Raw genomic sequence first — 14,024 nt, 5'->3', positions numbered from 1 at the left:
TGCACATAGGTAAGTCTATGGAGCATTCCCTTGATTAATGTTAGAAGGTTCAGACCACTGTGGGGTGGTGCTCCCATGGGAATGTGGACATAGGTGGTACAGGGAAGGAGGCTGGACAGGCTATGGAGAGCAGGCAGTAGGCAGCATTCCTTTATGGGTACTGCTTCAGTTGCTGCCTCCAGGCTCCTACCTTGGCTTTCTTTGGTTAGAATTGTCACCTGTAAGCCAAATAACTACTTCCCTCCCTAACTTGCTTTTGATCATTTTTAAAATCTTTTTGTTCATTTCACAGCAATAGAAAACAAGACTAAGATAATCCTGTTCCTTCATATGTGTGTCAAAGAGTGACATATCAGATTTTAAATAGTCTGCCTAAAAGTAGTTAGAAGGCACTGTTGCTACTGTAATTTCTTAATTTGCATTTTATTACCATAAAGTTGAGTGACTTTTATGTTTACTGGCTAACTTGCAATTTGATGATCTAACCCTCCTATTTTCTCCAAATTTCTATGGCTTATTTTGTATTTCTTTACAACTTGTATAAGAAGTCCATATGATCAGGATAGCAAATTTTCATTATAGGTAGTAAAATGCTCTCTGTGGATTATTTTTTTACATTTTTTCATGTTATTTTGCTAAACATAAGTTTGAGATTTTAATAAGTATATTAACTTTTACTGTGGGGCTTCTTGTGCATTTTGTATTTTGTTTTAATTAATTCTCTCACATTTTATTTAAAATCAAATAAACCCAAATTCTTTAAAATATTCCAATAATTTTCTTTTCTTTTTTCTCTTCTTTTTATTTAAATTAGAAACAAGTTTGTTTTGCATGTCAACCCCAGTTCCCTCTCCTTCCCCTTCTCTCCTGCTCCCCACTGATGTCCTATCCCATCCCCAGGGAGGGTGAGGCCTTCCATGGGGGAATCTTCAAAGTCTATCATATCATTTGGAGAAGGACCTAGACCCTACTCTGTGTGTCTAGGGTGAGAGAGTATCCCTCTATGTAGAGTAGTCTCCCAAAATCCATTTGTGTACTAGGGATAAATACTGATCTACATCAAGAGGCCCCATAGATTAATCAGACCTCCAAACTGATATCCACATTCAGGGGTTCTGGGACAGACCTATGCTGGTTTCCCAGCTATCATGAGCTCCCCTTGTTCAGGTCAGCTCTTTCTGTGAGTTTCTCCAGCCTGGTATTGACCTCTTTGCTCATCATTCCTCCTTTTCTGCAATTGAATTCTGGAGTTCGGCTCAGTGTTTAGCTGTGGGTGTCTGCTTCTCCTTCCATCAGCTACTGGATGAAGCCTCTAAGATGGCATATAATTTAGCCTCTCGACTACAAGATTCCATTTTTTTTGTCTGCTGAGTAGTACTCAATTGTGTAAATGTACCACTATTTTTCTATCCATTCTTTGGTGGAGGGACATCTAAGCTGCTTCCAATTTCTGGCTATTACAAATAGAGCTGTTATGAACCTCATTGAACAGATGATTTTGTTGTATGAATATGCTTCTTTTGGGTATATGCCTAGGAGTGAAATTGCTGGATCTTGTGGTAGACTGATTCCCATTTTCTTGAGGAGTCGCCATACTGATTTCCAAAGTGGCTGTACAAGTTGGCACCCCCACCAGCAGTGGAGGAGTGTTACCCTTTCTCCACATCCTCTTCAGCATAAATTGTCATTGGTGTTTTTGATTTTAGCCATTCTGACAGGAGTAAGATGGTATCTCAGAGTTGTTTTGATTTGCATTTCCCTGATGGCTAAGGATGTTGAACACTTTCTTATGTGTCTTTCAGCCATTTTAGATTCCTCTATTGAGAATTCTCTATTTAGTGCTGTACCCCAATTTTTAATTGGGTTATTTGGTGTTTGGGTGACTAGTTTCTTGAGTTCTTTGTGTATTTTGGAAATCAGCCCTCTGTCAGATGTGGGGTTGGTGAATATTTTTTCCCATTCTGTGGGCTTCCATTTTGTCATGTTGACTGTGTCCTTTGCCTTACAGAAGCTTCTCAGTTTTAGCTGTATGGCAGGAGGGGAGATGAAGCTAGAAGAAAGAGAGAGGAAGGAGAGAAGGGAGAGGAAGACATGAGAGAGCAGGGAGATTTAGTCAGCGGAAGAATTGAGGAGAGCAAAAAAAAGAGATACCACAATAGAGGGAGCCATTATAGGTTTAAAGAGAATTCTGGCACTAGGGAAATGTCCAGAGATCTATGAGTTTGACCCCAACTAACAATCTAAGCAGTGTGAGAGGCTACCTTAAATGCCCTTCTTCAAGAATGAGATTGATGACTACCTCATATGCCATCCTACAGCCTTCATCCAGTAGCTGATGGAAGCAGAAGCAGACAACCACAGCTAAACACTGAGCTGAACTCTGGAATCCAGTTGTAGAGAGGGAGGAGTGATGAGCAAAGGGGACAGGACCAGACTGGAAAAACCCACAGGAACAGATGACCTGACAAGGGGTTGTTCATGGACCCCAGACTGATAGCTGGGAAACCAGTGCAGGATTGTTCCAACCCCCCGAGCAAGGATGTCCATAGGTCTGGGGAATATATGGGGCCTCTGGTAGTGGACCAGTATTTATCCCTAGTATATGAGTGGACTTTGGGATCCCTCTCCACATAGAGGGATACTCTCTCAGCCTAGATACATGGGGAGGGCCTAGGCCCTGCTCCAAATGATATGACAGACTTTGAAGGTCTTCCATGGAAGGCCTCACCCTCCCTGGAGAGCAGAAAGGGGTTTGGATGCAGGGTGGGAGGTGGGGCTGTGGAGGAGGGGAGGGAAAAGGAACTGGGATTGATATGTAAAAGAAGCATGTTTCTAATAAAAAAAATAAAGAATTATATTTGCATCTTTCACACTTAAACCTTTACTGTGTTTGAAATTTTTAAAAAAGTGGTTCTCAATCTTCCTAGTACTCCAACCCTTTAATACAGTTTCTCATGTTGTGGTCATCCCCAACCATAGAATTATATCATTGCTACTTCATAACTGTAATTTTGATACTGTTATGAATGGTAGTATAAATATTTGACATGTGACTCTTGTAAAGGGTTGTCTGACCCTCTAAAGGGATTGAGAACCACCATTTTAAAATGCATGCTAAGACTTTGGGTTTTTGTTTGTTTATTTTCTTTTTTCTGGTTCTGTGTAGAATTTCTGTGTGTGGTAGCATCCTGGTAAACTGTCAAAATTTCTCATGTCTGGAAATCTTCCTGGTTTTTCTGCTTATTTCCTCTGGCCTATTGGTTTTTCCCATTAATTTATCATACTCCTAGACTTTAAGTAGGATTATTATCTGGTAGGGAATCTTCAAACTTTCCTTTTCGTTTCAAAATATTCTTTACGATTTTTGGTCACAAATAAAATGCGTATTTTGCCTATTAAACAGCAGAGAAACATTAGCATTATGAATGAGACCAGACAGGTTCACTTCACTATGATGAAAACACCTAAGAAAACAATTTAAAAAGACAAAATGATTTGTTTGGTCTGATGGTTTTAGGAGTTTTAACTCATAGTAGATATGTCACATTACTTTGAGACTGAGGCAAGGCTGAAGAGGGCACAGCGGGATAGGATTTCCTAGCTCACGTTTGGTTCAGAAGCAGAGAAAATGGGAAAGGGGAACCAAAAGCAAGAAGTACTTGCCAATGCAGAGGGCTAGAGAACTCCTTCCTTCTAGTTCCTATCAGTCTCCAATAATGCCAATAAATTATGGATTCATGAAAGGACTAACCCTTTAGCTAAAGAATTTCATGGCATAGTTATTTCCCAAATTCTGAACCACTTAAATGTTCCATCATGGACCAAGTCTACAACACACATGTTTCCAGGAGACAGTATAAATCTAAGCCACAACATTGTTTGTTTGTTTGTTTGTTTTTTGTTATTGTTCTTATTAACTGGAGAATCATTAGCATCTCTCCTATCCAGAGTCTTGAATCCTTAGGCACAGTATTTTTGTTCAGAGTTTTTGAAGAAATTTTTGTAAGGTTTACCTAACTAACATAGGAAAGTCTGAAACATTTTTTGGTTTTGTTTTATTTGTTTTTGTTGGTTAGGCTTACCCAAGATAATGCAAGCTCTATGTCATTGTAAATGTACTTTTAAATTGTCACACAAAGTAATGAGTTTCCTTATGCATTTTCAAACTCACCTTGCTGTGTTTGATTTTTCTCCACTGCTCTGCTCCTCTCTCTGCCCCAACCACACACACATTTCAATCTTCTTCCTCCCAGAGTGTTCTTTACACTTCCATATCACATGTCTTCCATTGTATTCCTCATCCTGTGTCTGCAAAGCCCCTCCTTCCCCATTCCCATTCTAGATGCTCTTCCTATGCTCACTTCCCTATAAATACACCTATATGAAAAGTAGGAGGCAAGGTCTGACGTGGAAGAGTATGTGGTGTTTCTCTTTTTGAATCTGGAATATCTCAGTTAATATAATTTCCGTATGGATCTGTGTTTTTACAATTTTTAAAATTTTATTTTCCTTTACTTTTGAATGAAATTCCATTGTGTATATGTACCAATTTTTTGTTATTCAGTTCCACATTGATGGACATAGTATGATTCTATTTCCCTGCTGTTATGAATAGAGGAACTATAAACATAGATATGTAGACTACTCTGAGGTAGGTTAAAGGGTCCTTTGCATAGATGCTCACTAGTACTATAGCTGCATCATGTGTCAATTATGTTTTTCTGGAAGTTTGAGAAACTTCCAAATTGATTTCCAAAGGAACTGTGACAGTTTATTCACCCACCAGTAGTCAATAAGTGTTTGTCTTCCAACATTATTACCAACATTTGTTGTCACTTGTTTGCTTAATGATTGTAGGGTAAGAAGTGCCAGTAGTGGTAGTTTGGGGAAACCCTGGCCATGAGACCAGAAACACTCCCTACCCCTAACAAATTCAGGAATTGAAATCCAACCAATCCCTGAGCAAGAAAACCAACCAATCCTAGAGCACAGAAACAACCAATCCCTGAGCATGAAATCTAACCAATCTCTGAGCTTGTCACAAGCTCAGGAATTGAAATGCCCACCCTGAAAATCTACAACTTGGAAAGTGTCACCCATAAAAAATCCTGTATAAGCCCTATACCTGTTAAGTTTGAAGCTGCCCTTTTTCCACTCCCCTGGATTCCTCCTTTCCAATAAATCTCTTGAGTGAGGTTTGTGGCAATGACTTGTGGAGCAGAGCAGAGATGTAACAACTTCAGTCAGAGCATAATTGAGCTGTAATGGCTCTCCCTGGAGTGGAGCAGAACTGTTACATTGCTGTGGGGAAACACCCTTAGAAGAGCAGAGTAAAGCTAATGGCTTTCACTGGAGCAGAGCAGAACTATAATACTTTGGCTGAAAAACTTTCCTTTGCTGGAGCAGAATTGTTACACTCTGGGGAAGCTGAGCAGAGCTGTAACATTTCTCTGGAGCAGAGTGGAGCAGGCTGTGACAATGTCACTGGGAAAATTCTTCCCTGTTGGAGCACAGCTGTTATACTTTTTTACTGAAGCAAGGACTCTAACACTTTGCTGGGGATAAGAACTGCAATACTTCTGTTGGGATACCTTTCCCTTCCAAGCAGTAGGTAAGCCTTGGCTTCTGGCTACCGGGACACCTTTCCCTTCAGAGCTCTAACACTTACAAATGATAGCTGTTTTGACTGGGATAAGACAGGAAGTGCAAGTAATTTTACCTTGTATTTTCTTGATGTCTGAGGTTGAAGAGTTCTTTAAATATTTTTAGTTGTAATGGCCAGTGTTAATTGACCCATTGAAAAATCTCAATGTCTCAATGAGGTATTGTCTAGAATAGGTTAGTTAGTGGCATGTCTTTGGGGTATTATCTTGATTACACTAATTGAAATGGGAAGACTTATCCATTGTATGTGGCAACATACTCAGACAGGGGATCCTGGAGAGTATAAGAAAGGAGAAAGTAAGCAGAACATTGTCTTGCACACATTCACTGTTGCTCTCTGAACCTGAGTATGGATATGGTGATACCAGTTCCCTCAAACTTCTTTCACAACGGCTTCACTGCTATGATGGACTGTAAAATGAAACTCTGAGCCAAAGAAACTCTTTCTGCCCTAAGTTGATTTTGTCAGAGTATTTTTCATAACAGGAAAAAATACTAAAACATGGATCACTTGTATTTCTTTTTTGAGAGCTGTCTATTGAGTTGATTAACCCATTGGCAGTGGTGTTTGTGTATGTGTTAGACTTTCTATTGCTGTGAAGAGACACCATGACCACAGCAACTCTTATAAAGGGAAAACATTTAATTGGGGTAACTTACATTTTCAGAGGTTTAGCCCATTATCATCATGGTGTGACAAGGTGGTGTGCAGGCAGGCATGATAGTGGAGAAGGCAACAGGAAGTGGTCTGAGTGTCAGTCACACTGAGTGAAGCTTGAACAAAGGAGACCTTAAAGCCCACCCCCACAGTGACATACTTCCCCCAAGACCAAATCTACTAATAATGCCAGTCCCTATTAGCTTATGGGGGCCAATTATATTCAAACCACCACATTCTACCCCATAGCTTCAATAAATTTGTAACAAAATTATAATGCAAAATCACTGAGTTCAACCTGAAAATTCCCTATAACCTATCACAGTCTAAACAATCTTTAAAAGTCCCATGTTCAAAGTCTCTTCTGAGATTCCTTCAATCTCTTAATTGTAAGCTATTATAAAATCAAAATAAAAAACCAGATCACATACTTCTAACAAAAAATGTCACAGGCTATACATTGACGTTCTCAAATATAGGGAGGGAGCATAGTGAGGTAATAGTGCAGCAAAGTAAGACCCAAAACCAGGTATAAAAACTCAAAACTTTGTATCTCCATGTTTGATGTCAAAACACTCTAGATCTCCAACTTCTTTCAGCTTTGTTGACTGCAACATCCTTCTCTTGGGCTGGTTTCACTCAATGTTGGCAGCTTTCTTTGTAAGGTATCCCACAGTTCTGGCATCTCCAACATCTTGGGGTCTCCAAGGCAATCCAGGCTTCAACTTCAAAGCTTCATGCAATGACATCTCTAGGTTTCCATTCAGGAACACCCCTGACATGTGTCTAGCCTAAGTGTCTTTCCTTAGTCTCAGAGGCAAATTGCCTAACCCTTTCTTCTATCCTTAAAGCTAGAACCATGTGGCTGAAGCTGCCAAGCGCTTCTGTTTACTAGTGTTGGAACTTGGCCCCCCTCATTTAATAACATCTTTAACAACTTTCTATTTAGTGGTTACCTTTACTGCATAGACTTGGTTGTTCTGCAATTTTCTCTTAGACCAGGCTGGCATCAAACTCAAAGATGCCTCTGCCTCTCTGCCTCTCTGCCTCTCTCTGCCTCTCTCTGCCTCTCTCTGCTCTCTCTCTCTCTGCCTCTCTCTGCCTCTCTCTGCCTCTCTCTGCCTCTCTCTGCCTCTCTCTGCCTCTCTCTGCCTCTCTCTGCCTCTCTCTGCCTCTCTGCCTCTCTGCCTCTCTGCCTCTCTGCCTCTGCCTCTGCCTCTGCCTCTGCCTCTGCCTCTGCCTCTGCCGAGTGCTGGGATTAAAGGCATGCACCATCACACCTAAATCTAAGCTTTTCTTTAATTTCTTTTCTCAAATTGGAAACTTAGCTGGGTGGAATCTTGCCCTCAGGTCACCATTCCCTACATTCCATTTCTTAATCTGTTTAACCTTTGAACACAAGACTCACCTCCAATCCACTTCCTGGTGCTCCTTTTCTCCTTAAATTGTACCTTTTGCATTTTTTTTCTTGCTCAACTTGCTCCTTTTCATTTTAAATCTTCCTTAGAGTCACATGAATAACTATGTGACAGTTTATACTACACTGTTTGGAGATTTCCTCTGTCAAAAGAGTTAATGTAACTCTCTTCACTTCAGCTTTAAGCAGACTCTTCAGACAAGGGCAAAAGGCAGCTATAGTCTTCATCAAAATATCACAAGAATGATCTCTAGGCAATATACTAAAATTCTTCTCCTCTGAAAACTCTTGAGCCAGACCCCCACAATTCATCAAATCACATTCAGCACCCACCACTAACTTTCGTGCTTTTATTAGTTTGGACCATTAAGTAGACTTAAAGTGTTCAACTGCTTTTCTAATCCACAGTCCCAAGGTCCATATTTTTTTTAATGAAAGCATGGTCAGACTTATCCCTGCAATACCTGATGGCAGACAGGCAGGCATGATGCTTGAAAAGGAGCTGAGAATCCTACATCTTGATCTGTGGGCAACAGGAAATGACCTGAGTGTCCACATCAAGCAAAGCATTAGCATTTAAATGGAGACTTTAAAGCCTACCACTCCGACAATAACACATTTCCTCCAACAAAGCCACACCTACTAACAATGCCATTTCCTATGAGCTTATGGGGGCCAATTACATTCAAGCTATCACAGTGTGTGTGTGTGTGTGTGTGTGTGTGTGTGTGTGTGTGTGTGTGTGTGTGTGTGTTTAATTTCCATCTGGTTAATATATAGTTGGCAAAGATTATCTTGCATCCTGTGGGTTTCCCTTCACTCTACTGATAGTTTCCTTTGCTATGAAAAAGCTTTCTACTTCTCTCTGTATAATCCTATTTGTCAGTGTTAGTTATTTCTTGTGTGATCAGAGTCTTGGGATCTTACTCAGAAATCTCTTGCCTATGCCTATGTATTCAAATGTGTACCATGTTTTCCTGTAGTAGTATCAGCATTTAAGATTTTTAAATTAAGGTCTTTGATCTGTTTGAGTTATTTTTTGTAAAGGATAAGAGATGTGTATCTAATTTCATTCTTCTGAAATTCTCTATCTAACTTTGTCAGAACTATCTGTTGAAAAGATTATCTTTTTCCTGAGTATGTTTTTGGCACACTATCAAAAATTGGATGTTAATAACAATGTGAGGTTTTTTCTGTGTCCTCTACTCTGTTCCATTTTTTTTTAAGTTCATTTTTGTGTCAATATTCTACTATGTTTGTCACTATGGCTCAGTAGTGTAATTTAAAGTCAGATATTACCTCACTTCCAGCATTGTTCTTTTTGCTTAGAATTCCTTTGGGTATCTGTGGCCTTTCATATTTTCATAAGAATTTTTGAATTATTTTTTCTAGTCCTGTAAAGATTGGCATTGGGATTTTGATGAGGTAAATATGGTATTTCGATGAAAGAAATGTGGTAAATACTAATGACAACAAATCTTCTGACAGCTGTAAAAAGTTTTGTTACCATTTCTGAAAGGGTGTGATTACTTACTTAGTCCATTATTTGCTGTTTAATTTGCTATCGATTTATTGAATTCTAAAAGAATTCAATATCTAAAAGAAACAAATTTAACTATTAGGGTAATGTGTCTATGCAACACAATTCTTATGGAAAAATGAGAAGTTAGGAGCAATATGTAACTGCTGTGGGAGAATAGAGCATCAAAGTCAGATGTTTTAGATATTTCTTTTATGTTAGAAAAAGTGTTAAGTATTTTTAATGTTCCCCCACTTTCAACTATTTGATATTTAAAAATACATCTTGTACCCAGTTGAAGTGCACTCTAGATAATGAATTTAGCTTAATTGGTTTTCAATGTTTTTTTTATTATTTTTAAATAAGCACATAAAAAATTAAGTTCAAAACATCAGTGTAGTACTCTCAGTTGTCCTATGAAACACTTTGGTTAATTTATTAAAATGATCTGCCTAAGTCAGAAAATGTTTTCCAGATCTTATCTAGCTTAGCTGCATATACATAAGCAGTAGTTCTTGTGGGGAACCAGGGATCTGTCTGCTATCACAAGCAAGACTTGGGTAAGTGAATACTTATTTCACAGATTAGGTTATGGGTTTTTTTAATTCAAAGATATTTTCACTTCCAAGGATGTCAGCTTTCTAAATCTTTCTTATATTCTATCCAGCTTGTAATTTGGTTTTATTTATTTTTAATTGACACATAAATCATGAGTATTTTATCTATCATTGGAGTACCATGTGATACTTATACATACACATATACATTATATATTGTTTAAATCAGATTAAACATATCTAACTCCTCAAATGTTTACTTTATTTGTGGGAAAACTTTTAAAAATACGTTCCTCTAAATTTTTCCATGCACAGTACTTTATTGTCATGATCTGTCACACAATTGTTTAGTTCACATCAGAATGTTTTATCCCTAACTGTGGTGCTCATCTGGAATATCAACTTGACGACACCTGGAATCCATTGAGCACAAGTCGATGGGTCTGCCAAGACCGATTTCTTTTAGGTAAACAGGAAGTCTTGTCCTAAATGTGGGTGACACCTTCCTGTGATAACTTACCTTAAAGGCATGGAAGAAGGAATCTTTGCTTTTAACCTGATTGTACTCACTCCATCTGCAAAGTCCATCTGTCCTTTGCTAGGGCATTCCTCCACTAATGCTAAAACCAACTCCTTTGGAAATCCAGTGCACACTGAAGACCAGCTGCTCTCCAGGAATGTTGTAGGCTTTCAACCCCAGAGTGGTTCATCTTAGACATCCAGCCTCATAGACCGAGTAAATCCTGGACTATTGGCCTCTCAATCTAAGACAATCATGGAATACATGGACCACACCCCGTAAGCCAGTCTAATAAATTCTCATTGTACACACACACACACATACACACACACACACACACACACACACACACACACACACACACACACGCACGCACGCACGCACACACACACACACACACACACACACACACACACAGAGAGAGAGAGAGAGAGAGAGAGAGAGAGAGACAGAGACAGAGACAGAGACAGAGACAGACATACACACAAACACACACACACACACACACTTTATAAGTTCTGTCCCTTTAGAAAACCCTGACAACTATATTAATTGTAATTCAGTATCCATTGACCAACCTCCATTTGCTCAACTTTCCCAGACCTTGGTAACCACTGTTTTACTTTTAACTTCTATGAGATCAACATTTTTAGATTCTAATAAGAGTGAAAAAATGAAAACAAAAACATGTCTTTCTATGTCAACCTTATTTCCTTTAACTTAAAGGAAATAGTAGTTCTAGTTTCATCGTGTTGTGTTTTGTTTTAGATGACAATAGTGCATTCTTTTGAGTGACAAGTAGCAGTTCACCTTGTGCTACATTTCCTTGTTCATTCAGGATACTTCAGTTATTTCAACTTCCTGGCAGTGAATAATACTATGAAGAGCGTGTGAATATGAATGTCTTCCCAACATACCAATCTCACTACCTTTGCATGCATAAACAATAGTGATTGCTTGGTCACACAGTATTTCTATTTTTAATTTTTTTGAGTAGCCACCATACCATTTTCTATAGTGGCTGAAATAGCACATACTTTTTCCAAGGCTGGACGAATCTTCTTTCTCTACATTCTCACACCATTTAATATCTTTTCCTTTTGTTTATTTGTTTTTCATCCTTTCCTTTAGTTTGTTTTTTTGTTTGTTTTTGTTTTGTTTTGTTTTGTTTTTCGAGGCAGGTTTTCTTTGTGTAACAGTCCTGGCTGTCCTGAAACTCACTGAGATTTGCCTGCCTCTGCCACCCAAGTTCTGGGATTAAAGGCATGTGCCACCACTGCCTGGCCATTTTTCAGGGTAATAATAGCGGTTCTTCATAGACTAACTACTGTTATACCTTTGTTCATCAAATGTTGCCAAATGTTGCCAATGCTGCTGTGTAACATTCAATTTACAAAGAACAGTGTGTAACACTGGTATAGGACAGAACCAAGGCCCCAGTTCTGTAGAATTATCTGTTACTGTGGTGATTCCAGGGCCTAAGGGAGACTGCAACCTGTCACAGGAGATGGTGGCTGGACTAGAAGTCTGATAGAGTGAAGCCACATGTCTTTTCCTGATATGACATCTATTCTAGATGTCCTATCTCCAGGTAGGCAGGGCTATTTACTGTGCATGAGAACAGATCACAAAATATATAACAAAGCCTACTCTAAGAGTTTTATTAGCAGAGAGTGGGAAAGGGAGAGGGGGTATGCACAGGTCTGTCTGGGAGAAACTTGGTAAAAGAGAGAGGGAGAGAAAGAGTGTAGCGGACATGTCTACTTTTAAAAGTTGCTAAGTGTATTCGTATGGGGGCTTGCATAGCCACAGTATGCGTGCACATAAGTTACATTAAGGCCCTGGAATGAGTGAGCACTTTACTGAATGCTGACGGGACATGTGCAACTGACACTGGAAATGCTAACATCTAGGGCGGCCTAAGAATATTGTTTGAATGCTGATGGCCTCTGGTGCGGCAGTGGGACTCCAGAAATGGTAGAAATATTAACAGCCTGGGAGCAAGAGTTATTAGGATCTCCAGTGGTAATTTCCACTAGAAAGTACTGAGTTTCAGGACAAAGTCTTGTGTCCTATCTTGTTCTAATGCAGTGAATGAGAAATTGTACCTTATTGCCTTCTGTAGGCTGGAGTAATTTTAGTAGTATAGACAGCCCCTTGTTGCCCTTGGACAATCTTAAACTGAGTCATGCTTGAGTCTCACATCATCAAGGATCTCTATAACCTCAGGTACACTGATGCTGATAGTTGACAATAATGTGAACCAAAGTTCAACTCCATCCCACTCCAAGAGGTAGGGGTGGAGGTGGAGCAGGTGGTCTTTATGTCTTGCCTGTGAATGCTGGGCTGGCAATTGTTAAACTGTCCAAGATTTAGATTATGGCTATAAGAATCCTTGTGTTGGCCATGAAGACTCACTTTAAACTGTGTCAGACTTAAGTCACAGCTTCTAGGGCCTGAATAATACCAGAAAGAGAATGGATGTAACTTAACTTCATTCAGAGGCTAGATAAATGCTAGATCAAACATGATCTGTGTCACTGACAACAGGTCCCCTCTTGATGCCAGTGTATATCTAGAGGTTTCATCTGTGGTCTCTGGCCTATTCCAGGCCTTTAGTGTTTTCCTGGGTAGTAGGTATGGTCCTCAGCTTTAAAACAAAGTCCGTCTTTAGTGTTTGTTTGTTTGTTCCCCAGAGGAAGATGTCTTCTTCACCACTCTGATGCCCAGGCTTCAAAGAGGGATGATGGTCTTCAAGTGCCTAAGCTACAGCAGTTCTTAGGCTGGGTGTGTGGGCATTGGTTGCAAGGCATTTTCCATCACCAGGTACCATGATGGTGGGAGTGGTACTGGGTTTCATGGCTAAGACCTGGACTTAACTATCTCTCCAAACTCCAGTGAGCATCTTTTGCCTGTCTTGCTGTTAAGAGACAAGGAATCAAGTAGGCAGCCATTTTCTTCCTGCTCCCTTTAATATTTTTTTTTTCGTGTTGTTATACTAAAAGCTGGCACTGCCGTTACTGACATGATTGTGGTAGTTCTTGGTGAGTGAATAGCTGTTCACTTGGAATGCCTGTTGGGCGAAAGCTACTGATGGATATTGCTCAGCTAAAATTTTGTACTTTTTATTTTACCTGAATAAATCTGGAGCACAATAAGATGAAGCAATGTAGTATTAAGTCTTATGCAAAGTAATCAAAACTTCTATTTATCTCCATTCTTTTGATCCACATGTTCTAGCTATTTCTATTGCAGTTATATATACTTATAACATGTTTTCCAAATCACTAACATCCCCCACCTTGACAACACCCTTCATTTTCCCACCTTGAAATGGAAGCAGCATGAAGGGATTGGAAATTATTCATTCATTGCTCACAATGCTAGCTCACTGCATTATTTTATAAGCCAGACTTTCAAAGATGGCAACAAGTGAATCCTTATCAAAATTTCCCGAGAATTGTTTTTCATATGACTAAGTCTTGACATTCTGAAAGTCAGTGTTTGGATCAGCCTTTTTAGTTTATTTTATGTAAAATGGTCTCCTCATCCTGTAACCATTATCACCACTTCAAACATTCTCCCAGATGCTGCAACACAATGAAATATATCTTGCTGGCACTTCCAGTGGTTTCTATCTGTTCCCAGAGACTTCTCTAAGCCACTTATAAAAATGGCTTAGGTTTCTA

This window comes from Cricetulus griseus, assembly GCF_003668045.3.
Source record: "Cricetulus griseus strain 17A/GY chromosome 1 unlocalized genomic scaffold, alternate assembly CriGri-PICRH-1.0 chr1_0, whole genome shotgun sequence".
NCBI classification, from domain to species: domain Eukaryota; kingdom Metazoa; phylum Chordata; class Mammalia; order Rodentia; family Cricetidae; genus Cricetulus; species Cricetulus griseus.
The sequence above is the reverse complement of the archived record's forward strand: the minus strand, read 5'-3'. Positions refer to the sequence as shown.